This window comes from Pongo abelii, chromosome 5, assembly GCF_028885655.2.
Source record: "Pongo abelii isolate AG06213 chromosome 5, NHGRI_mPonAbe1-v2.0_pri, whole genome shotgun sequence".
Classification (NCBI taxonomy): domain Eukaryota; kingdom Metazoa; phylum Chordata; class Mammalia; order Primates; family Hominidae; genus Pongo; species Pongo abelii.
The window spans coordinates 45426682-45454066 of record NC_071990.2 but is presented as its reverse complement, the minus strand read 5'-3'; the positions used below and the strand labels follow the sequence as shown (position 1 = coordinate 45454066).

At 33.4% G+C, this 27385-nt stretch overlaps 1 protein-coding gene and 1 long non-coding RNA gene across 3 annotated transcripts in view; one reads left to right on the top strand and one right to left on the bottom strand.

The window, feature by feature from the left end:
• The window catches only part of SUPT3H (SPT3 homolog, SAGA and STAGA complex component), a 541480-nt gene that overhangs the window by 169100 nt on the left and 344995 nt on the right, over nucleotides 1-27385 (top strand).
• The window catches only part of LOC129059947 (uncharacterized), a 47792-nt gene that overhangs the window by 19381 nt on the left and 1026 nt on the right, over nucleotides 1-27385 (bottom strand). For both annotated transcript variants that reach the window (XR_008526193.2, XR_008526194.2), the window contains exon 2: nucleotides 3661-3724. This is a non-coding gene — a long non-coding RNA (uncharacterized LOC129059947). The remainder of the gene's footprint in view (nucleotides 1-3660; nucleotides 3725-27385) is intronic.

Genomic DNA, 27385 nt, shown 5'->3' with positions numbered 1-27385 from the left:
GTGGCATCTTTTCACTTTCAGTGTATGTGTGTCTTTACAGCTGAAGTGAGCTTCTTGTAGGTAGTATGTTTACATCTTTTTCAAAATAATTTATTCAGTTTATTTATCCAGCCTATCTTTTAATTGGTGAATTAAAACTTTCTATTTAAAGTTATTATTTACAAGTAAGGGCTTACTCTTATCATTTTGTCAATTGTTTTCTGGTTGTTTTATATATGCTTTGTTCCTTTATTAATATTTTTACAGTTTTGTGGGTTTCTTTTTGTGGTGATAAGCTTTGATTCCTTTCACTTTCTCATATGTATCTGCTGTATCAGTGAGTTTTATACTTTGTGTGTTTTCATGATGGTAGTTACCATCCTTTTACTTCCAGATGGTAGTTACCATCCTTTTACTTCCTTAAGCATTTCTTGTAAGTTTGGTCTAGTCATGATGAATTTCCTCAGTTTTCTAGTCTGGGAATGTGTATATTTCTCTTTCATCTCTGAAGGATAGCCTTGCTGTGTATGATATTCTTGGCTATTATTCCCTCCATCCCCCCACACCTTTCATCACTTTGAATATATCATCTTAGTCTCTCTGGACTGCATGGTTTCTCCTGAGAAATCCTGTTAGTCTAGTGGGGATTCCCTTATATGTGACTTGACACTTGTCTTGCTTGTTTTTAGAATTCTGGCTTTGACTTTTGACAGTTTGACTATATTCTGCTTCAGAGAAGATATTTTTGGGTTCAGTCTATTTGGCCTTTAAGCTTTATGAATCTGGATGTCCATATCTTTCCCCAGACTTTTCAGCTATCATTTCATTAAACATGTTTTCTATGCCCTTTCCTGTATCTTCTCCTTTTGGGACTTCCATAATGTGGCTGTTGTTTGCTTAATAATTTCCCATAATTTCTGTAGGCTTTCTTCATTCTTTTTTTTCCTTTCTTTTTTGTCTGACTAGATTAATTCAGAAGATCTGTCTTCTAATGTAGATTTTTTTTCTTCTGCTTCATCTAGTTTATTGTTAGTGCTCTCAATTGTACTACATTTTAAAAAATTTCATTCATTGAATTCTTCAACTCCAAGATTTTTTTCCCCAATATTTATCACTTCATATAATTTTTCTTGTAGATCACATACTGTTTTCTTGATTGGGTTGAATTGTCTATGTATTCTCTTGTATCTCATTGAGTTTTGTAAGGATCATTATTTTGAATTCTTTTTCAGGCATATCATAGTTATCTTTTTCATTAGGGTCTGTCACTGAGGATTACTGTCTTCCTTTGGCAGTTTCATATTTTCTGGCTTTTTCATGTTTCTTGTGTCTTTACCTTGGTTTCTGTGAATCTAGTGGGACAATCAACTCTTCAGATTTGATGTTAACTTTGTTAATTAGGGATAACATTTTTCCTGCTAGTTGTGTCCTATCATGTTGGTTGAGTAGGCTTTGATTTTTGGTTCTGAGTTAGTGCAGTAGTGGTAGTATAAATTTCCAGTGATTTCTTCAGCTCTATTTGATATCAGTGGTGTCTGTGATTGGCTTTGTGGCCTAAGCTGTGGGTATTTGTTGTTGCTGTTGTGCAGCTTTCCTGGGAGTAGGAGCCATGGGGTAGGTTGATTCTCAGGTCTGGGATGGAATACACTGGGCACGGCAGCTCTGCTGGTTGCAGAGGTAGTATCACTAGGAAGGGGCATGGAGTGCCGATTCTCGGTGGTGAGGGGGTTACAAGCAGCGGGTCTTGGCTCCAGTGTTAATGAAGTCTCTGTTACCTAGTTAGGAGTGCATTGCCGTGATCATAGCTCACTGCAGCCTCAAACTCCTTGGCTCAAGCAATCTTCCTCCCTTACCCTCCCGAGTAAATGGGACTACCAGAATGTGCCAACACACTCAGCTAACATGAAATAAATTATTTTAGAGATGGGAGCTCACTGTATTGCTCAGGCTGGTCTTCAACTCTTGGCCTCAAGTGATCCTCCCACATCAGCCTTCTGAGCAGCTGGGATTACAGATGTGTGCCACCACACCTGGCTTTTCAGTCTTTATTTCAAAATTGTCTGTACTTAATGATCCATCTTTAAATATTTATTTTCAGTGTTTTACATGAAGGGTTTAATTATTAGATACAAGTTTCTGTATTTCTTTCCTTTCTGTATTTTTTCATTTTTTTGTATGTAATTCTTTTCTTTAATGGTGATTTCCTTTCTCCAAGTAATGCTGATTTTCTTGCCTCAGCTTTTACTATCATTAGTTTTCTGAATACTGTCAATCACATTACATTCCCATTTGGCAATTTTTACTTTTTCTTCATTTTTAGATTTTTTTTTCTCTGTTATTTTCACTCTTCTCAGCATGGATTGAGAATGTGTGTGGTCACTTATTTAAATTTTTTTCGTAAGGTGTTGTAGAAAACTGATTTTTTCCTTCTCAGCTGTTATGTACTTGGGTGGTCACTGAATCGTTTGATACTGTAGCTGTGAGCTGTGTTTGCTCATTTATACATTGGTTTATTGTTTAAAATCTCTTCCTGGAGTTAATTGCTTTCAGTCTATTGACCTGTTTTTTTTTTTTTTTTGCATTTCAAAATCTCAAAAGGCTTTTTGAGTGCTATTAACATGATTATGGACATGGCTGATTACATTTAAGTAGTAAATTATATAAATTTAAATGTATTTTAGAAATTTGAAATAAGCCCTTTTTAGTACCAACTTTCAAATTGATTCCCAGATGAGAATTTTTATCTACTGTTTAAAATGATAGAGATTTGGTAATAAAGACTGCTGTCTTAATTCAAAATTTGGAATAATTTTTGTGTGACTTAGACTAAAAACTTATAAAAATTTAGATTTTTTTTCTAGCTTTTAATAAATAACGAACATTTAATGAGCTTCCTTGTTCTTAATAATTTGATTGATTAATTATCATAGGATATAATCCTTAAAAGTTTGCTTACTGTTTCAGCAGAATTGGTCAGTTAGGATTAATATTAGCTAATTGATTTATGAATGTTTTGTTCATTCTCTTATTTACAGTGGCTATAAATGTTTGTTTCTCTAACATATTACAACACAGTGTTTATCTGTTTTATCTTTGCCAATGAAGAATAATAAGTTATTTAATTTATATTCCCTCAGTGATGTTGAATATTTAAAAAAATGTTTTGGCCATTTATGTTTGTTCTTCTGTGAATTATAAAACAGTTCATTTTTCTTTTGGAGCATTCTTTTTTTCATATTAAATTTACATGGCTTTTTATATGTTAAAGACATTAACTCATTAAAAAATACATGTTGTTATATGTTTTATTCAGTAGTTTTCTTTATATTCAGTTCATCACCAGAATGCTTGCCTTTAGGGGTCCTGTTGCTTGAACAGTGCATACTCAAACTCTTCCAGGCACATTTCCTGTGGTGAGAAGCTCAAGCTAAATGAATCATGAGGGAACTTAGATTCATGTCACTCTTCAGGATATATGCTAATTGAATTGTGTGGCAAACACAGTTGTTTTGTCTTTTTGACTCCCATATTTTAGAATATGGGTGGGGGCTTGGTGTCATTTGTTTGGCTAAACCAGTATATTTTTGCATTTACATTCAAAATCGGCTTCCTTTCTTGTGCTGATTGTGGCATGTTTTGGTATTTGGGTTTTGTCATCCTTGGAAAATAAACTTGCCTTACCTGGAAATAACCTTGTATAATTTTTGATCACGTAAATGCATCCATGGTGGGGGAAGGACATCACCTGTAAACAGAAGGATATTTAAGGTAAACAAGAATGGTGTTTAATCAGGTATCAAGAGTAGATCCTAAAAGACAATGAATGATGTCCTAAGAATTGTGAGGGAAGGCTATTTGTATGTAGAATTTGATACCTAAGCAAATTGTCAGCCCTGAAGACAGAAAAAGATTATTTTTAGGTATTCAAGTGATTAGTACTACATTCTATATACCCTTTGGAAATTTCTTGAAGGCTTTCTCCAATAAATAAGGAAGAAAATCAAGAAAAACAAATTCATAGGACCTAGTGAGTAGTAGAGTCAATACACACACAGACACACACACACACACACACACACACACACACAAATAATGGAAGTTTCAGAACCCATGGCTGACGAAGAGAGCATTTTCCAGGAAGAAAAGGAAATTCCTTTTAATAAAGCCATGATGAAGTGAGTGGAAAACTTAAACTCATTGAGATACATTTTTCATTTTAAACAAGAAGAATGAAAACAAGTAAAATTCCAACCCTAAAAGTTATATTAAAAGTTCAGGGAAGAGTAACCAAGTACAGTAAAATGAAGCATGATTTTTAAGCAATTGATTCAGCATAAGAAAAGTGCATATATTTGATATTGCTACTAGAAAAATTTCCTTTTTTTTTTTTTTTTTTTCTTTTTGTGACAGAGTCTTGCTCTGTGGCTCAGGCTGGAGTGCAGTGGTGCAGTCTTGGCTCACTGCAGCCTCTGCCTCATGGGTTCAAGGAATTCTCTCGTCTCAGCATCCAGAGTGGCTGGTAATACAGGCGTGCACTGCCACACCTGGCTAATCTTTTTCTATTTTTAGTAGAGATGGGGTTTTGCTATCTTGGTCAGGCTGGTCTTGAACTCCTGGCCTGCTGTGATTCGCCCACCTCAGCCTCCCAAAGTGCTGGGATTACACGTGTGAGCCACTGTGCCTGGCTGAAGAATTCTCTCTCTCTTTTTTTTTTTTTTTTTTAAATTGAGATGGAGTCTTGCTGTGTCTCCAGGCTGGAGTGCAGTGGTGCTATATCATCTTACTGTAATGTCTGCCTCCGGGATTTGAGTGATTGTCCTGCTTCAGCCTCCTGTGTAGCTGGAATTACAGGCACATGCCACCACGCCCCCCTGATTTTTATATTTTTAGTAGGGACAGAGTTTCACCATGTTAGCCAGGATAGTCTCGATCTCTTGACTTTGTGATCTTCCTGCCTTGGTCTCCCAAAGTGCTGGGATTACAGGTGCGAGCCACCGTGCCTGGCCCGGAATTCTCTTTTAATTGGCCTAGAGATCGTGTTATTGGACAAACACCGAAGGAGATGTATTCGTTGTCGTCTACTTGGAAAGCACAGAACATAATTATAGTAAAAATAATAATTTTTATTGATTTTTAGATTTTAGAGTCATTCTGTGGTCAAAACATAAGTGACTTGTTTGTATTTAAGGGAGATAATATGAATCTTAATAAACTTTACAGTATAAAAATAAACCTAGAGATAAAGTATGAGGACCATGAAAGGGCAGGGAAGAGAGTAGGAGCCTTACTCTTACAACTTCACCTTACAGAGATGGGTATCGAGATACTGTAGAACATTAAGAAATAAAAGTTTACTTACATTTACAAAAATTAGATTTTTAACCATGTAAGTATTTGCTTGTAACTTTTATACTTGTTATTTTCAAAGACAGTTATGTTGGGAAATTTTGACTCATTAAAATTTTTTTCTTCTTTGTTTAAAAAAAAATGGAAGTGTAATAAAATGAGTCTAATAAAAAACACCTTTTCCCATGCTCCTTTGTGGAATGGTCAGTTAAAGTGAAAGTCACTGGGTGGAAGACTTTTGGGACTGGTGCTTGAAAGAGGCTTGTTCAGCTGGAAGCTTATTTTACTTTTTGCTCCCTTTTCTTCTCTTTTCCATTCTTGTACTTGGACCTGGTCTTGGATCTTTAAGAGAAAGACTGGAAGCACAGACATGCTTCTGAGATATTGTGGGTTTGGTTCCAGACCACCGCAATGAAGTCAGTCTCATGAATTTTTTGATTGCCCAGTGCTTATAAAAGTTACATTTACCCTATACTATAGTTTATTAAGTGTCTGTGAATGCAAAAGTATCTGAGACAGATCTCAATCAGTTTAGAAAGTTTATTTTGCCAGGGTTAAGGATGCACCCATGAGACAGCCTCAGGAAGTCCTGATGACATGTGCGCAAGGTGGTTGGAGCACAGTTTGGTTTTACATATTTTAGGGAGACATCAATCAATATGTGTAAGGTATACATTAGTTCCATCCAGAAAGGCAGAACCTATTGAAGCGGGGCAGGGGGCTTCCAGGTTATAGGTAGATAAGAGAAAAATGGTTACATTCTTTTGAGCCTCTTAGCCTCTTACTGAAGACACAATTTATATGTGAGAGGAGGGTAGAGGAATAGTCACTTATGCCTTTGTCGGGCTTAGTGAAACAATAGGGCAGAGAAAGCAATCAGATATGCATTTGTCCTAGGTGAACAGAAGTGTGACTTTGAGTTCTGTCTGTCCTTTGTCTAAAAGCAATTTCCTTGTGGGCAAATTGTGAGGGGAGTATGTAGCTTTTTATCTTTGTAGCTGTCTTATTTAGGAATAAAATGGATGGCAGATTTGCCTAACAGTCTCCAGCTTGTCTTTTCCCTTTGGCTTAGTGATTTTGGGGTCCCGAGATTTATTTTCCTTTCCAATAGCCTTATGTCTTTAAAAAAACCAGTATACATACCTTAATTACAAAAATACTTTATTTTTATAAAATGCTATCTTGATCATCTGAGCCTTCAATGTGTCATGGTCTTTTTGCTGGTATCATCTGAGCCTTCAATGTGTCATAGTCCTTTTGTTGGTAGAGGATCTTGCCTTGATGTTGACAGCTGCTGAGTTTGAGTGGCTGAGGCAATTTCTTCAAATAAGACAACAATGAAGTTTGCTGCACCAGTTGGCTTTTGCTTTCACAACAGATTTCTCTATAGCACACGATGCTCTTTAATAGCATTGTACCCACAGCAGAACTGTCAAAATTGGATTCAGTTCTCTCAAACCTTGTATCTGCTTTAGCAACTATGTTTATGGAATATTCTAAATTATTTGTAGTCATTTTGACAATGTTCACAACATCTTCACCACGAATAGATTTCATTTCAAGAAACCACTTTCTTTGCTCATCCATAAGAAGCAACTCCTCATTGGTTCAAGTTTGATCATGAGATTGCAGCACTTTAGTCACACAACAGGCTCTACTTCTAATTTTAATTCTCTTGCAGTTTCTACCACATCAGCAGTTACTTCCTGCTCTGAATTTTTGAATCCCTAAAAGTTATCCATGAGTGCTGAAATCAGCTTCTTCCAAACTCCTATTGATGCTGATATTTTGACCTTCTCCCATGAATCACAAATGTTCTTAGTGACATCTAGAATGGTGACTCCTTTCCAGAGGGTTTCAACTTACTTTGCCAACATCTATCAGAGGAATCACTATCTGTGGCAACTGTAGCTTCATGAAATAGATTTCTTAAATAATAAGCCTTGAAAGTTGAGATGACTCCTTGATCCATGCGCTGCAGAATGGATATTGTGTTAGCAGGCATGAAAACAACATTCATCTCCTTGTATATCTCCACCAGAGCTCTTGGGTGACCAGGTACGTTGTCAATGAGCAATAATATTTTGAAAGGAATCTTTTTTCTGAGTAGTAGGTCTCAACAGTAGACTTAAATTATTCAGTGAACCATGCTGTAAGTAGATATGCTGTCATCCAGGCTTTGTTATTTCATTTACTGAGCAAAGGAAGAGTACATTTAGTATAATTCTTAAGGGCCTGAGGATTTTTCTGAATGGTAAATGAACACTGGCTTCAACTTAAAGTCATCAGCCTCATGAGCCCCTAACAAGAGGGTCAGCCTGTCCTTTGAAGCTTTGAATTGACTTCTCCTCTCCAGCTATGGAAGTTTTAGATGGCATCTTCTTCCAGTAGAAGGTTGTTTTGTTTCCATTGAAAATCTGTTGTTTTTTTTTTTTTTTTTTTTTTTTTTTAGACAGAGTCTTGCTGTGTTGCCCACACTGGAATACAGTGGTGTGATCTTCACTCACTGCAACCTCCACCTCCTGTGTTCAAGCGATTCTCCTGTCTCAACCTCCTGAATAGCTGGGAATACAGGTGCACACCACTACACCTGGCTAATTTTTGTATCTTTAGTAGGGACAGGGTTTCACCATGTTGGCCAGGATGGTCTCAATCTCCTGACCTTATGATCTGCCCACCTTGGCCTCCCAAAGTTCTGGGATTACAGGCATGGGCACCACACCCAGTCAAGAATCTCTTTTTTTGTATAGCCATCTTCATCAGTGATCTTAGTTAGATCTTCTTAAGTTGCTACAGCTTCTACATCATTGTTTGCTCCTTCGCCTTGCATTTTTATGTTATGGAGATGGCTTCTTTCCTTAAGCCTCATGAACCAACATCTGCCAATTTCTAACTTTTCTTCTGAATCCTTACCTTTCTCAGCCTTCATAGAATTGACAAGAATTAATGCCTTGGTCTAGATTAGGCTTTGGCTTATGGGAATGTTGTAACTGGTATCATCATCTACCCAGACCACTAAAACTTTCTCCATATCAGCAATGAGGTTGTTTTGCTTTCTTATCATTCTTGTATTCACTGGAGTAGCACTTCTAATTTCCTCCAATAACTTTCCCTGAACATGCACAACTTGGTTAACTGTTTGGCACAAGAGGCTTAGCTTTTGGACTGTGTTGACTTTTGGTGTACCTTCTTAACTAAGCTTAATTCTTTTTAACTTTTTATTTAAAGTAGAAGAAGTAAAACTTTAACTTTCACTGGAACAGTTAGAGGCCATTGTAGGGTTATTGACTGGCCAAATTCCAATTTTGTCGCATCTTGAGGAATAGGTAGGCTCCAGGAGAGGATGTGAGATGGGAGAATAGCCAGGTGGTAGAGTAGTCAGAATATACACAGTATGTATCAATTAAATTTGCTATTTTATATGGGCCTGGTTCTTGGTGCCCCCAAACAATTACAGTGGTGGCATCGAAAATCAATGATCACAGATCACTATAACAGTTGTGAAACTAGTGAAGAGTTTAAAATGTTGTGAGAATTATCAAAACATGACACAGAGGTACGAAATGAGCCCATGCTGTTGAAAAATGGCACCAAGTAGACTTGCCACAAATGATATACAGACTTGCATGAATTTTACTCATCTTAAACAACAAACACAACATCTAGATCATATATTAGTCTCCATTTACCATCCCATTACTTTGCTTCCTTTTTAGCAGAATTTCTCAAAGGAATTGCTTTCTCCCTATCTCCAGTTTTTATCCTCCCATTCTTTCTAAAATTTACTTCAGTCAGACTTTTTCTTTTTATCACTCCACCAAAGCTGCTTTTCTCAGGTTCATCACTGACCTTTATATTGCTAAATCCAGTGGCTAGTTTTCAGTCCTTATCTTCCTTGACCTATCAATAGCATTTGACACAGTTGTTCACCCTCCTCTTTAAAAGACTTCATTCACTTGACTTCCAGAACACCTCAGTCTTCTGGTTTATTTTTATTTATTTAGGTTTAACTTCACTAGTCGTTTCTACCCATCTCCTAGATGTTGCTTGCTTTTCTTCTTCTGGATCTCTGAACAATGGATTGTGCTAGGTTTCAGCCTTTGTTTCTTGTCTTCTCTATCTAAACTTAACCTATAGTTGATCTCATCCAGTCCTTTGGTTTTCAATATTAAATACCATATACCCAACTGTTTCTGACTACTCCACATAGAGCTTTCCTCTGAGCTCCTTGTTCACATATTGAAATCAGTACTATATCTCTCTCTCCACTTGAATGTCTGGTAGATTTCTCAAATTTATGTAGCCAAAACCAGGTCCTTATATTCCCTCAAACATGCTCCTGCTGACATCTCCCCCTCATCTCAGCCATCTATTTGGCAATTCTTTACTTCTAGCAGGTCAAAATCTTTGGAGTTATCTTTAACTCTCTCACAGCCCACATTTCTTTCCACTGCTACACATTGCTCTTAGTCATCACTATCTTTTACTTGGATTTTATTCTTGTAATAGGTCTGTCTTTCTGCAACTACTTCTGCTCCTGATTTTCATTTCTACCCCCTGCCCCTTGTTTTATTCTTCCTGTGATATTAAGAGTGAAATTTTAAATATTTAAATTAGATTTTTTTTTTTTTTACTTTTATAATTTGAAATTCTCTAATGGCTTCTCATTTTATTCAGAGTAAAAGTCACATATTTTATGATTGGCTGTGTGTCCTCACTTTTCACTACTTTTCTGATCTCAGTTTCTTCTGCTCTTGCCCTCACCTTCTGCTAGAATATTCTTTCCTCAAATATCTTTTTACTCTCTTCCTCATGTTCCTGCTTAAAGGTCTCCTCATCATTGAAGACCTCATTAATTGCCATATTTGAAATAGCAATCTTTCCCTCCTCTACTTACCATTTCTACCTAATTTTTCTTCATAGCCTTATCTCTGTGTGACACTGTAAATATCTAATTTACATATTCATTTATTCATTCATATATTATTCTTCCTTACTAACACATGTTCTTCATAAATGTATTTTAGTCAGTTTTGTTCAGTATTGTCTCTCTCACACATGGTAGGTGCTTGCTAAATGCTGGTTAAATGAATGAGTCTTACATACTGCATAGATACATAGCTAAAAATTAATACAATGGAATGTCAACTTTTGTTTTCAAGTAAGCGTTGTGACCTATTTTCAAACTCCAGCACTGTGACTCTAGAATCATTTCTCATAATTGTTGAATTTTAAGGCCTTCTGTGAAAATAGTTGTAACTGATCATAAGAAAAAGGCAGTGAGCCGATCTCAACTGGTAGTCTATTTTCAACACTACCGTTAACTTAGTGGTGTAACTTTGAACACATTGCTTACTGTTTTTTTTTTTGTTTTTTTCTTTTTTTTTTTTTGAGACGGAGTCTTGCTGTGTCACCCAGGCTGGAGTAGAGTGGCGCAATCTTGGCTCACTGCCGCCTCTGCCTTCCAGGTTCAAGCAATTCTCCTGCCTCAGCCTCCTGAGTAGCTAGGATTGCAGGCGCTTGCCACCATGCCCAGGTCATTTTTGTATTTTTAGTAGAGATGGGGTTTTGCCATGTTGGGTAGGCTGGTCTCAAACTCCTGACCTCAAGTGATCTGCTGTCCTCGGCCTCCCAAAGTGCTGAGATTACAGCATGAGCCACCACCCCCAACCATTGCTTTTTTGAGCTTCCTTTTCTTATCTATGAATTGCATTTTGTAAGCTATACATTATATAAAGTTTTTCAGAATTTCAGGAATTTTATATTATGTAATTGTGGAATGGTATGCCATGACCTAATGGAGCTGGAAACTATAGAAAATGTGGGAATAAATAAAGATCATTCCAATAGTGCAAACTCGCAAAACTGGCAACATGGAGTCCTACTATGTTATGTCTGATGGTCTTCAGTAACTTAGGGCATACTACTTTGCATCTGTAGATAGAAGTGTAAAATATCCTGCTTAAATGATTACAGTGTACTTTTGAGAAAATTAAAAAACCAATCTGATAGAAGGAGAAGGAAATCTAATAGGTTGAATAGCTAGTTTGGGCAGGTTGTAGAAAGAGGATTTCAAAAGTCAGGGATGGGAATTTGGTTTTGCTTTATAGTATAGTATAAAACTGGAATCTATGAGATATATTTTTCTATAGTTAAAATGAAAGTACTGTATGAGAAAGTTGAGTCCAACATGGGCATATTTAATGAAGGGGAGATTGGAGTTAAGCAAGCAAGTTAGGAAGTAAAATTACTTGGTATAGTAATTTCAGGAATAAGAAGGGTCTGAATCTGTTTTGAACTGACAATAGTGAGAATGAGAAAAATGGGATAATGTAAGAAAGGAATAATAGTAGGATCTGGTGATTGATTAGATATGGGGGAGTCAAGGAATCAAAAATTAAGGTGATTTTGGGTTTCAGCCTGAGTTATTAGGGATGGTTTCTGTCAGTCAGTAGGCTGGAAGTGATTCCAGGGAAGGATTGTATTTGAATGGAAGGACTGCATCAAGATTTGGAAATTTTTCAGCATAGAGGTTTTCAAACTTTTTCCCCCCAAATGAAATGTTATGTGATGACTCAATATGTTAAAAACACATAAGATTGAAGCAGATCTGTTTGATGCAGAGGTGGAGAATATATGTGAAGGAACGAGCATCTTCCTGACTCTTGTCCTCCTTGAACCCAAAGGCGCTGATGAGTATAGTCAGAAATGACCAAAGTAGATCCTTTGTAAGTGTTCCCGTAGATCCAGTATTTGGTGAACTGCTTGTCTGTGATAACCTGTGTATCTTCTGCATGGCTGTATCTTTTTTTGTTTCTTCTCAGCTTAGCAGTTATCAAATGTTTGTTATTTTAGACTCTTATCTGGCTCTGAGGATGTATAGAGTACAAAAGAGATATAGATGGTTCTTCTTCTTCTTTTTTTTTTTTTTTTGAGATGGAATCTCGCTCTGTCACCCAGACTGGAATGCAGTGGCTCAATCTCGGCATACTGCAGCCTCCACCTCCTGGGTTCAAGCTATTCTCCTGCCTCAGCCTCCCGAGTAGCTGGGACTATAGGCATGCACCACCACACCCAGCGAGTTTTTGTATTTTTAGTAGAGATGGGGTTTCACAATGTTGGCCAGGCTGGTCTTGAACTCCTAACCTCAAGTGATCCTCCAGCTTCGGCCTCCCAAAGTGCTGGGATTATAGGTGTGAGTCACCGTGTTTGGGTGGCCCTTCTTAATGGAACTAATAATTTATTATAGAAAGCTGCCATTTAAAAGCTGTGACAGAGAAGTATTAGTAGTTCAGAGTTTAAGTAGACTTAGTGCAGTCTGTCATGTTTCACAAGAGGGATGGTCAAGGGGGGCTTTCTTAGAAAAGTTACAATTGATCTTGCCTGGAGATGAGAGAGAGAGTGCACAAATAGGTTGTATGAAAAACTGAGAGAAGTCCTTCATGGCTGGGGCAGAAGGCTCTGCATGAGGCTGGAGAGGTAGAAAGTAAAACTGGTAAGATAGATTAGGACCACAGCAACACATGTCGTGTTAAAGATTCCGGACATTATTTTGGCAGTATTGGTAATCCACTGAAAGGTTTTTTAGTGAGGGCATGAAGTGACCTGATTTGCATTTCAAACAGATCATCCTGGGCAGAAATATGCAGAAAAGGTTTCAAGTGAGGGAGAATGAAACTGAGGGCAAGGGGATGCAGTAAGACTACCTTGGAGGCTGCAAAAGTAGTTCAGATGAGAGATAGTCTGAATAACAGGTGGTGCTGCTGGGGAACTAAAGACAGAACTCAGGATATACTTAAGAGGTAGAACTAACAGGAACTGGTGATCATTTAGGTACAGAGTGTAGGGCAGAGGAAAGTATCATTGATGAAAGCTTAGATTTTGACCTGAACAGTTGGGTAAATGTTAGTGCCGTTTATAAACTTTATGGACTGCACCTCCTTTGTTTCAGTTGTTTTGCATGTTGTCTTTACATGGTGTTTTCTGTCTCCTCTGTGCCTGTGTTCCTCGCCATTTACTCCATGCCCTGTATTCTCTCTATCCACTTAAATGACTGCTTTATAAAACCTGTATTTTATTTTATTTCGAGATCTTCCTCCAAACTGTGGTGCAAGACTTCCTTCATGGAGTCTTTCATTAATATTCTCATCCTTGATTATGTTATCGTTACCTTATAGTTTATCAGTATTTGTGTATAATCTGTACCTTACTGTCTTGTATTTGATGCTGCTCTGTAATTGATCTCTAGTGATTTTTATATATATATATATGTATATACATTTGTAGGATTTTTTCAATTTATATTATCATTTATTTCTACGTTATGAATATCTGTACCTGAAAGTCAGTGTAAAATGTGTAAGTACTACCTCTGTTAAATCAATTTGCTCTTTAGTTCATTAAATAGAATTGTATATTATTTATAAATGTCAGATTTATAATATTGATAAACGTTTTTTGTCCGTTCTAGGTTAATGCTCCAAATGGAATGACAAAGATATTTCAAAATAGAGATTTTGATAGTACGAGTAGTAATAATGTGCAAGGTGTTTTTTGACGTTAATGACTAGGAAAGGTTTATGGATACAATTATTTAGGCAAACTTCTAAATGGGATATTTGATTATGTTATACAAAAGATCATTGGGTAAAAGCAATCTGATTAAGTTTTTATTAACTTTGTAAATGCTTTTGAAGATACTGTTATATAAAAAGTAATCCTAAATTTTTGTTGCAGTAGTTTTGACTTTTAACAAGTATGTAAGGCCTTCATTGTTTTCCTTTTTCTGTTTTCTCCTCTTCTTTCTTTTATACTACTTTATTTTTATATTCTGGATGTGAAATTTTTTTTAAAGCATTTCATAATTATCTGTAATTTTATAATTTTGTAAATGTTCCAAGGAAGGTATCATCATTATTAAAAGATTCTTATGATAGATAATGTCTAAATATTGCATGATTTATTTTTAATTTCCAATTATTGGGTATGTCAAAAGAGTGAAACATTGAAAATTAATAGTATTGCTTTTGATGCCTGATTCTGAGAGCTGGATTTCTTATTTTGAAAGATATTCAAAGTGAAAATAAAATGAAGTCACCTTAATATTATAATGGCGAACTATATGATTTGTACCATTTTAAAAAGTTGCTTGAGTCAGTGAAAAACAATTGAGGTTTCCTAACTTTGGAAATCACAGATGTAAAATGTTGATTAGTCGTGCATATTCTACTACTTTTTAACATGTTAACATAATTTGAAAATGTACATTTTATGGGCTTAACTAGTTGAAAATTAAGCAAAACAATGTAAAACTGTAATATTTTAAAAACTAAGCATAAGGCAGTTTGGTAAATTTTAAGAATGCAAATGTTTTAGTTGGAACAGATGTGAAAGACATATTATTTTAAAGGAAAATGGAGTCCACAGCTATCTGTTTGGAAATATCTTTCAATTACAGTGGCGTCCATGACTGTTGGATTTGAATGAAGATTTGGCTGGAAGTTCTCTCTGTCCTATTCTGTGTTTCCTTTTGAATAAGAAACAGCATGTGTGAAGTACATTTACTATAATCCGTTCCATACTGGGTAATAAAAATTCTGTGAAAAATGATTATGCATGTTATGAAATTATTCCAATTATGTTTTTTTCCACTTTCAGCTCGCTAGTATTTTTAAATTTATATAAATTTTACAGAGTGTGTTGATATATTAATTTATTTTTAAAAATGGGAATATGGAATAACTAACTCTCATTATAGATAATCGCATTCCATTGGTGGTGTGACTTCCTGTGTTTTACCAAATGTGAAACAGTATTCACTGAAAAAGAAATAAAAATTTTCTGAGTGAGCAATAAACCAAGCAATTAGAAATGAATTCTTGCATTTTAAGTTGGCAAATTGTGGTATGAGATTATTTGCATTTACCAATTCATATGTTAAACTCTAGGATTACACTGAACTTTGAAAAATAAGACAGTTGAAAGGGTAACTTTTAGTTCACATTACAAATAAAATGAATGATTTTGTTATCCGTATTATTCATTTAAACTTAAATATTAAAATTTTGGTTAATGAAATGCAAGTTAACATATATACTTAATTATTATGTAAGTTACTAATAATCAGAAAATATTTTTATGCTTGATTTTAGTAAATTCGTTTATATTGAAATCTTCGTGTTGTTCCCATAAGGAAGTAATACATAGGTGCTTATGTGTATATTTGTACACATGACTGTTTAATTCAAATTGATAAGAGAGAAACTTTGATTTTGTTACTTTGAATGAAAATGATTACAAATAAGGTACATTTATTACCAGTATGTAATCTATATAAAGTTTATGGTAGCATCCTCAAATAAGAATATTTGACATATTTGTTCTAGGCATTATGTCAGTGAATACCACCTTTTTCTACTTTCAAATTAAAAAAAAATCTTATATTACAGTGATGCTTATCAGGGTAGGCCTAAAGAGAATGGACTTTGGAACCAAACTGTCACTTAATAACTGTGTGACTTCTGGTAAGCTGCTTAACCCCTTATGAGCTTCATTTTTTATAGTCTCTAAAGTGAAAGGTGTTCTGAGCATTAAGAAGGTTCAAAAATGTAGAGTGCTTACAAACAGTACTTTGCACATCATAAGTACTATTAGCATATGATATCTGTTAGTTTTTTTACCAGCTGCACCTAAAAAATATGAGGTTTTAGGATCTTGTTATGTTTGTTAATATTTTTAAAATGTGCATCAAAATGGGATATATTTTAGACATTTTGATCATGGGTTAATTTTTTATTAATGTAATAAGTCATACTTGCTTTCATTCAACATTGAACAATTTAACTTTCATTTAATGGTAACTTATTAGAAATAGACAAAATATATATGGCAGTTATATAAACAATATTTTGTATGATAATACAATTAGAGAACATATAAATACAGCACTCATTATGTTTACGTTTTAGGATTTTATTAAATATTTGTAGAATTGAATAAAAAATGTTAACATAAATATTTACACTGAGTATATATTGTTACTAATTAATTTTCAAAATTATAAATGTTTTTCTTTCATCACTTTGCTTTTCGTTTTTCTCTATTGCACAGAAGATTTTTATCTGTCGCACAGAATAATGATTCTTACAGTCTCTGATTTGGTTGATGGGGTGTGTAACATTTGACTGAGTGAGTCTTTGCAGATGTTTATATGGACGGAAGCTAGATTATGGTATTTCAGATACAAACTGACTGACTTTCCCTGGAACAGAAAAATTCTTGTCAGTTAAGCCACAGACTCACATAAATAAGGCTCTAGACTTAAAGAAACATAATGTTTAACTAATCTTTGAAAAACCTGAGTTCAAAGTCATGTATTGCAAAAAAGGAAAACATTTCTGAATTATGAATGGTTTTTGTACTGCTGTCAGATAAAACATATTCCTTTTAGGGTTAAAGATAGAAAAAGTACCCACAGAGAAACAGAAAATGTGTTATAGGTTTAACAGTGGTTTCAAGTAATGTGAAAAATTATGCTACTGTGAAACTACTGAAGAATTATCATCTGACTATTGAATTACCTACAAATGTCAATCTTCTGTATTTAGTGGGGTTGGTTGCCTGACCATAATATAGGAAAAATAGTCTATTGGATGACAAAGTATTTTTGCTGTATTCTTTATTCTAAAACAAATGACTTTTTTTTTCACTGTAAGAAGCCCAGGAAATGATCTTAATGGAGTTAAAGAAATATGCAAAAAATACTTTTTTTTATAAAGTTACTTAAGGTGCTGCAGAATTGTGGAGATTCATGCTCTAATTGTAATTCCTCAGATGACCAGAGTAGGTCTCAGGTTACATTATTTGTATATAATTTTAAGTTCTGAAAGGTATAATAAAATAGTTAAAAATTAAGCTGAGTTGTTTTTTTCTGGCAAGGAAAAATAGACTTAAATCTTTATATTGGAAGCATTCATTAATCACATATATACATTTAATCCGATGCAACAACAGTATTTTAAAAATAGATCTTAAGAAATAGGTGTGTTTTATTGTCTTTGAGTTAATAAATTTTGAAATATAAAGTTGTATGCATTTCTAATTTTAAAGATGTTGTGTCTTTAAAGATGACAACAGCCCTTATAAGCACTAGTAAAAGATGTAATTATTTCTAGTCTTAAGATTTTAAAATGTTATAAAATAGCACAGATATTTGTAAAGTAACAGTATGGGAAATAAAGTGTTGTAATTGGTCTGTTATATAGCTATTCTGTTGCATTTTTCTATATCCTTAATTACATGGTTTAGTTTCATATTATTCAAAGCTTAAAATAACAGATATGATTAGAAGTTAGTACATTTACTTAATAGGTAGCTATTTCATGATAATAATTAAGATATTGGTGTTCCAAATGTTGTAACTTCAGGTAGTGTGACTTGACTCAGAGTAACTCAAAGACTGTGTATATAGAATTAAAAAGATGTAGCAGCTTAGTCAAAAACCACTCATGTTACCTGTTATAAATAACCCTGGATCAAACAAATTTTCTTAAAAATTAACTTATATCAAGAAATTATTTTAACTGTGTCACTGTTACAGGTGAGACATTGATTCATTGTTATATGCTATTCCCAAGTTCTGAAACTTGATTTGTTTTCACAAGTGAAAATTTCAGCAAATTAATGTATTGGGACTGATTCTTTTCTTTTTCTTCATTTTCTCATGGTTAATTAAGAAAACAAATATTTTAACCTAAAGATATAACAAAGTATTAGGAGGAAAGTTTCTAGTTTTAAATTGCAAGGCTTGTATGTTCCATACACCAGTGTTTAATTCAGTATTTCCATCTAAGAACTTACATTATGGCAAATGAGGTAGACATTTATACCTTTTTTTTTCTGCTGCTGTTGAATACAAAATGACACTCAGTATTTGTAAAAGTGATCCTGTTTCAAATCAGAAAACTGCATCACTAGAATATGTATTCCTATTTTGAAAAGCTATTTTAAAAATATTTTTTTGTTTCTGCCTGGCTTTCATATTGATTAGACCAGCTCTTAAGAAGATATGATTAAGTATCATTTTAAAGTAAAAATGGGTATTCAAAGCATATAACATTTCAGATAATATCTTGTTCAGCAGACAAAAAGATAAGTTGAGAACTTTGAGAGTTTTTTTATTTCTAGAAATGCAGTGATGGAACATTATTAAGTTTGGGTTATTAAACAGTATTCAGAGTAAGAAGAAATCTGAATGCTTTTGTGAGTTTACAGTCTGAATAGATGCTAATTGCAGATGAGAAATACAGCTTTATGTTTCTTAAGTTGTATGTAATTTGGGTTTTCTTGGTGATTAATTTGGCAGTTAGATTCACTTTACACTTTGTAAATGCAAAGAAAAGCAATTATCTAACAAAATCAAATTCTTATTAAAAGACATGGGGTAAAACCATTATGCATTGTATTTTTAGGTCCCAATGCGTGTGAGCCCTAAAAATACAATGCGTAATGGTTTTTTACTCTTTATCTTCTTATTTTATATAAACGAAAAAATAGTACTAAGTCAATTTTTTTCTGCAAATACCCCAAAACTTTTGTCTTTCTCACAGTTTACCTTAATTTTGTTACATTGCATATTTCAATTTGAATTCTTATTTTTTAGTTAGTTTTAAAAAGCATATATTATAAAGGACATATGAAGTATTCATCTAACCAAATAGCACAATTTAACTGATCTTTGAAAAACGTTTATTGGTTAAATGCACTTAGTAACAATGCATGTAAAGAAGAAACACCATGTAAAACAGGAGCCACTTAAAAATTCCTTGGTAGATTTATTTTTCTTTCAAATCATTTAAGTTATTAGATCATAGTATGAACTATTGTTCATCAGTTTTTGAGTCATTTATTTTAAAAATTTCATGAAAAAAATCTGAAATGATCAAGTGCTATTTTCTCTCCATTTACTTGATTATTTGTTCATTCAGTGTTAATTGAACACAATTTTATTGGATGCATCAAAATATTAAAAATAATCTTTATTCCTATTACTGATAATTAAAACCAATTTAAATATGTAGTAGCAATTTTAATATTAAAATGAGAACTGAGTATTGAAGAATTATGGCTTAAAGCTTCTTCCTCCACTGTTGAATTTAGCATAAAAATATTTTTTATGTTAACTTTTTGTACCAGGGATTTTTTTTTCTTCTCCTCAGAAGCTAAGGATGTGTTATTTTAGATGTATCTTTACCAAGAAAGAGATGGTAAATCCATATAGTGGCTTTTTACGTATTTTATAAAGACAGGGTTTTAAAAAAATAATATAGCAACACTGTAAGTCAATCTTCTCCATGCTTTCTTGAATCATTTTTGTATTCTCATCTTTTATCAATTGTCACACTTTTTATGGAACCAAATACCTAATAATTGAAACACATACACATGATCTTTGAGAAATCATGAAAATACAATTCTTGTGCTTAATGATATCCAGAAAGCATAATATTCTGAAAAAAATTATTCCCTTCAGTCAATTTAAAATTAAACACTCTAATGCAAAAGGATATCTAAGGTGAAAGATGTTTGTGTAATGCTAAACATAACCAAAGAAACTGTGGTTTTAGCAAAGGTACTATTGCTCTATTTTATCAAGTGCCAGAAATTGCATAATGAAAGTCTTTCAGTTAGTGAAAATATAAGTATAAAAACACAAAAATACCACCCAGCTGGTAGAGATCTTCCGAATTTTTACCTGATTGTATTTCTGAAGAAATATGGCAGGGCTGTTGTAAATTTTCAACATGAACTGCATTTTTGTTGCCAATTTCCATATCCTTTAAAAAGTGCTGAAGCGTGCATTTGCTATTTATGTTTGCAGTAGACTGAGTACACTTTTACTATTTGTGGTTTTAGAAATTGGAAACAACCAAACAGTGGTGCTATGGTCTAAAAAAATAAATTTTAAACAGCTGCGGGACAGTATTTTTAGAATGGTAGGAGTACTTCTAAAGCAATATAACTGCCTCCTACCCCCTTTTAAAATGATCGAATATTGTCACAGATATAAAGTCAGGTATCTATTGTGTATTATCTGTGGTAGATGGGATAGATTAAACTAAAAGTATATTTTGATAGATGTGAAATATATTTTTAGCATGCTAGTGTCAGCTCACTTTTCTAACCTGTAAATATTTGTTACTATATGCCAGCTACTGGCATATACGCTTTATAGGCGTTGAATCTTCCCCTTCCTTGGATAAGAACTATCATTATTCCCATCTTACAAATAAGAAAACTGATATAAGTAACTTGCCCAAAATCACAAAGTTTGTAACTACAGACCTCAGTGAGATTCAAACTATTCTCTAAGACTCATGAATCCAATTGTTTTTCACCTTATGTTTGGGGCAGATACTATTAAAAGAGGAAAAGAAACAGTATGTACCCTAGTTTTAACTTCAAGCATTTTTCTGCTGATGTTACTGAAATATGAACAAACATAAAAATCTAGGTAGCAATTCCTCATTGCATTTAAATCTATTGAAACTACTAAGTCAAAAAAATCAGAAATGAAAAATAAATCGATCATATCACAATCAAAATAATAACCTTAATTTGATGTGACAGACTTTTAACTCCTGAAAATAAATTCCCTTTCTTAATATGACTACTGTGTTCTAAGAGTTTGTTACATCTTCCCAGTGCTTTGCAATTCTTTTGACATTATGGCACAAGTGAAAAATGATAATATTCATAGGGCCACTGGATATAGAAGCACAAGGTTGCTCTTGACAGCAGACAATTCAGGGGTTCCTAAATGCTTCTGGCCCCACCAGCCAGGCATTCCACAGGCTGAGAGCATTAAAACCTACACAGCTGTACCTAGTTGGTAGCTTTTGTTCCTAAGGGTATGCGTTGGAAAGCTCTGATCATTGCTCTCTTTCTGTAAGATAACACAATTTCCTGTGACTTTTCTCTGTTCCAGTTATTATGAAACCATTGTATAATATATCATAGCATCACTTGGCCATTATTTTATATTAAGCTAGCCTCATTTCACGTCCCTTCTTTCTTTTCCTTTATCCTGCCACAAAAAGCCAATTTTTTGTGCCAACTGTTTTTTATTGACATAAAAATTTAATTATACAAGAAGTATTACAGAAAATTTGCAAACTCTCAAGAATTAGATTCACAGATTTCAACTGAAAAACATTACACTGCAATTTATAGGTCTTTTCACGGTAGTTAAAGCATTTTAGTTTTGCCTTTTATGATTTGGTATCCTAGAAACAGATACATTTGTCTAAAGTATAGTAGTCAACTTCTTTTGGAATAAAATTGCTAAGCATTCTGAGATTAGATGAATACTACTTAGGATGAGATTGGGTTTAAATTGTATTGATTTAAATGACTATAATAAAAATATCACAGCAGGTTCAGTTTAATTTTCTATTGCAATGACATTCTTTTTGTTGCATTATAACCGTAGTGTATTTTTTATTAGAATTAATGTATTTTTATTAACCTTGATGCCACTTTAGAGAACTTCTTTTGATTGTATACATATGTGTGTGTATTTCACTAAAATGTTTTGCAGCATGTGCTTATGAAGACATTAGAAAATAAATCATTTTTACTTTAACCAATTTAGTCATAGAAGATTGAATGATGATTTTACTCTTCTCTTTTTTGGTAGAAAACAGTTATCACCAATACAACAAGCACTTGAATAGTATTCTTTAAACTTATGATTTCTGTATTTTGTTGTAAACAATAGGTTTAGTAAAACAAAATTTATATTTGTAGATATATAATAGATGTGGTTTTTCTTCTTCCTCCACACCACAAACAATACTTTAAAGTATCATTCTGAGTTGATTTTTTTTCTTCTCAACCAGATTCTATATAGCATGATTCTTGTGAAACCAGGGATACATGTGTTGTGTTTGAAATACAGTTAATAAAGATTAGATGATTTTCTTATTTGGATGATGGAAAAAATGTAAATTTTATTTTTTAAATGCATACCATAAAATGTACAGTTTGACAGAATCCTGTTGGTTGTGAAAGTATGTCAGTTGTGAAATAACCACATAGATCGTGTAAAGGCCTGCTAATAATGATCAACAAAAATTTGTCTTTAATTTCTAATGAATGAACCCACTGGAAAAGGAAGCTGAAGACCCAAGTGTATAACCGGACAGTTTAAATTTCTAATGTGGAACAGATATATACTCTCTTCAATGTGTGTTTAAACTAAGACACATTTTAAATAGATAAAATAGTTAAAATTTCAAAAGCTGTATGTTAGTTTACAGAACTAATGTTAATTATCTGTATGAGGGCTCACTCTAAGAATTCTGTATTGTAATCTTTGGGATTTAATCCCTAATATAAGTTACAACCTGGTGTGACTCTACTGATTGAACTTTTCTAAGAAAGCTAACAAGAATACATTATTTTTATTTTTATTATTTGAGATGGAGTTTTGCTCTTATTGCCCAGGCTGGAGTGCAATGACACGATCTCAGCTCACTGCAGCCCTTGCCTCCCGGGTTCAAGCGATTCTCCTGCCTCAGCCTCCCAAGTAGCTGGGATTACAGGCGCCTGTCATCACGCCCAGCTAATTTTTTGAGGAATACATTATTTTACTCAACTTTGTTCAATGAAGGAGTATTTATTGAACACTGACTGTGCTTGGCCTTGGAGATTTAAAAGTGAATTTGATACAGCATCTTAATGTTTAATTTGACATTACAGAAGCTTTTTCTTGACATAATCTTGAAATATTAAAATACTTTGATTTTAAAAAGTCAAAGATTCTTAATGAAAAACAATCCCTTTTAAAATTTGGAACTAAATTTTAAAGCTTATTTAGGACATTAAACTTTTCTGATCATGGCCTATTTATAAATAGTAGATTTTACATTAGGAACCAGTGTACACAAACTTATATATAAATGGATATAAGTGGGGTTTTTTTGGTGTATATGTGTTATTCTGAATCGAGAGTTTCAAAGAACATTTATTCCTACTTCACATACATACACTCTAATATTTATTTCTTAAAGCGTGGTGATCATGTTCCCTTAACGAATCATACTTAGTTTGAAGAACATTGTCAGAGAGAATTCTTTGGAACTCTATGGGTGCTGTTTCTGTTTTTGTCCTGGTTTTTACAGTAAGTACCTTCATCAAATGTAGAAAATTTGGGCGGGCTGGTCATAACAAAACCTTTTTATAAAATGGTTCAAAGAGCAAAAGAGTCGGATACATTTTCTTAAAATTTTGCATTTCTCACATCTATAATACTAGAAGTCAGAGTTATTATTTTTGTGTCTTAAATCTTATGGAATTTTATATTTCTGATTTTCTTTATATGTTGTAGCTAAATTCTCTGTGGTAAGGATCTGCTTTAGTGTGGTGTGATGAGTCATAATCAATGAGTTATTAAGTTCTCTGTGCCTTTTATTCTCAGAGTTAACCACTTTGCTTTGATTCAAAATATTAAGTAAGGAATCTTTGCTTTATTAGATGATAAAGGCTTATAAAGTGTGCAAAGTTGTTCTTTCGTTAGATCTAAGATTAAGAACACTTTATTTAAATAGCTTATTAATACAATTTAAAGAGAAACACCAAAAATTACCTAATTATTCATCCTTAGGCTGACTTATTTGGTTTATAAACATACTCTTTAAAAACATAAAGCTGAAATAAATTAAAATGTATTTTTTTGAAGTAATCAAGTTTCATTTTCATCTGATCCCAAGTTAACCATTCTCCTTTCAAAGAATATAATTCTTGTGCTTAATCAGATTTTTGCTTTTTCAAACAGTTTTGTTTTAATAAGTCAAAATGTTATATAAACAGAAAGCATTGTATTTCCCTATAAACTGATTTTTTCCCCTTGCAAAATCTATATTACAGCCAGTTCCATAATGCCAGCATGGGAACCTTGACTTCTCCTTTCATCATATGACTAAGAGAATTCAGTTAACTGCCTGCAAAAGATATTAGAAGTATACTGGGAATACCAACTCCTGGAAATCTAAATTGAAGGGATTTAGAGAATAGGAGTACTGGACTAACAGATACGAAAACTTATTTCCGTGGCAGAGCTTTCAGTGAACTAATGTGGCCCTTTTCGACATAGCAGTTTCTCTGACATCAGTTTACTCAGTAAAGTAAGTGAATATGAGGAGACTGAAATAAAATGTTGAAGACTTGTATTGGGTGTAAAGTTTGATTATATAAATTTAAGAAATGAGGTATATTAATATTTTTTAGTCTCATGACCTGAATTATTTAAGCCATAGACACTGGAAGTGCTGGGATAGTAAATAATATCTTCTCTGCTTTTGCTAGGGAGATGACATAAATACGTTGTTGTTGGTCTTAATGTGGAATTGGTGATTTGATAAACATTTTTGTAAAATTTGAATGTAGCTAACTTTTTCTGTCTTAAAGTGCCCACATTTATATTATTTTTATAGACTGTATTTTTTAGAGCAGTTAATGCTTACAGAAGAATTGAGCTGAAAGTACAGAGTTCCTACCTGCCACCCTCCCTACAGTTTCAATTATATTTGTTGAGCCAATATTGATATGTTATTATTAACTAAAGTTCATAGTTTAGGATTCACTCTTGGTGTTTCACATTCTGTGGGTTTGGACAAATGTATAATGACATTTATCCACCATTATATTACTACACAGAATAGTTCCATTGCCTTAAAAATCCCCTATGCTCCACCTATTCCTCCCTCCTTCCCTCTGAATTTCTGGCAAACACTGATCTTTTTATTGTCTACATAGTTCTGCCTTTTTCAGAATTTCATATAGTTGGAATCATATATGATGTAGCCTTTTCAGATTGACTTCTATTACTTGGCAGTGCACATCTAAGTTTCTTCCATGTCTTTTCGTGGCTTGGTAGCTCATATCTTTTTATTGTTGCATAATTTTTCATTATATGGGTATACCACAGTTTATCCATTTGCCTATTGAAGGACATCTTGGTTGCTTACTAGTTTTGGCAATTATAAATAAAGCCGCTATAAACATTTGTATGTAGGTTTATATGTGGACATAAGTTTTTTACTCAAACCTTTGAGTAAATACCAAGGTATTTGATTGCTGGATCATGTAGTAAGAATATGTTTAGTTTTATAAGAGACTGTCAAATTATATTCCAAAGTGGCAAATCATTTTACATTCCCACCAGCAGTGAATGAGAGTTCCTGTTGCTCCACACCTTTGTCAGCATATGGTATTCTTAGTGTTTTGGGTTTTAGCCATAGTTGTAACTCATTGTTGTCTTATTTGCAATGTAATGACATATGTTGAGCATCTTTTCCTGTGCTTATTTGCCATGTGTGTATGTTCTTGGGTGAGGTGTCTGTTCAGATCTTCGGGCCCATGTTTGAGATTCTTATTTTCTTACTTTTGAATTTTAAGAGTTCTTTGTATATTTTGGATACCAGTCCTTGATCAAGTAGGTGTTTTACAAAGACAGTCTATGGCTTGTCTTTTTATTCTTTTAAAACATTTATTTTTAAAATCTTCCCTTATAAGCTATCTACGTTTTCAAAATCTATTTTCATTCTACCTGATGGGTCTCCTCACAACTCAATTTAATGGTTTAAATGAGAATAACCCAACTAAGTCTTCTATCATTTTTTTTTACATAAGTTTCAGCACAAAGAATTGGCCCGTATACAGAGTTTACATATGGAAAAACATTTGTAAAAATTAAATGTTAGGTTTTTGGTTTATCTTATTCTTGGTGTGTGTTGCTTTGGGAAGCTTTGCATTGAAACCACTGATTTCTTTGGGCCAATGAGAATTCCTCATCCGTTTTAGTTTGCAGTTAAAATACTATTTCTCAAACTGTATTTCATGGAATTTGAATCTTTTTCAAGATATGTATAGATTTCTTTTTTAACCATAACATTTTTATTTCTTAGTCACATTGTTTGGGAAATATTTCATGCTATATATTATTACTTGGAGAGTTGCAATGCATATTAAAGCTTTAACAAGTTTTATAGTAAAGAAACGTAATTCATTAGTTTAATGCAACAGTTGAAGTCTTTGACAATGGAATCTGTTCCTTTGGAACATATATTAAAGCTTCCAGAATATTGTTGTGCAGAACATTGATGAAATAAATGATGCCCTAGATCTGCATGCAGTAGGACATTCCCTTGGCCTAGTTCCAAAGGGAAGATACATTAAAAAGTTTAAATTTTGCTGTGCCTTTAAAGGGATTTTTCTGTGGTGACTTTTCAGAAACTGTTTCCAATCCTATGCTTATTAAAAGTGGCCAGTTGTGTTACATATAACTTGGGACATCAAGGAACGTGGGGTTATTAATGGCTTTCCAATAAAAATAAAATCAATTGTGCTATTCCTCTGTAAAAAAGGGGTCTCAAAGGTAAGGCTCTTGGTTTGTTTCACAAATAAATTTTACTGGAAAGAGTCTTGTTTTCTTTGGTGGTGAGGACTTCCTCTTTGATTTTTCTAAGCTTTGACCAGTGAAAATGTCTTTGGGTGGTCTTTTGGCCTTGGGGATTGATACAGAAATCCTACTTTACCTTTTCAAATAAATAACGATTACAGTTCTCCTTATTCAGACCCCATCTTATGGTTTCCTCTATAGATTTGGTCAAATGAATAGGATTGGCTCATGAACTTCCTTAAGGGTTGGTTTTTTAATAAGGGAACTATGTTTCTCTGAAATTTTGGATTGATGAGAACATTAACATTTTTTGTTAGTTGAACTGAAATGAACCTGAAATATATTCACATTAAAAATTAAATTTTTTATTTTAGAGACTATCTTAAAGGTTTTGTTTTATATTTAAAACTTTGAACCTTGTGATTTATAAACATGGTAAGGAGAAAAATAACACTAAGTGATACACTAATTATCTGAAACATTTTATTTTACTTACTAGGGTTTCTCACTCATAAAAGTTACTTTTGCCCAATATAGTTTTATTTGTTTGGCAAATAAGACAAATGATCTCTCACATTTTATTTTATTTTTTTAAGTTCT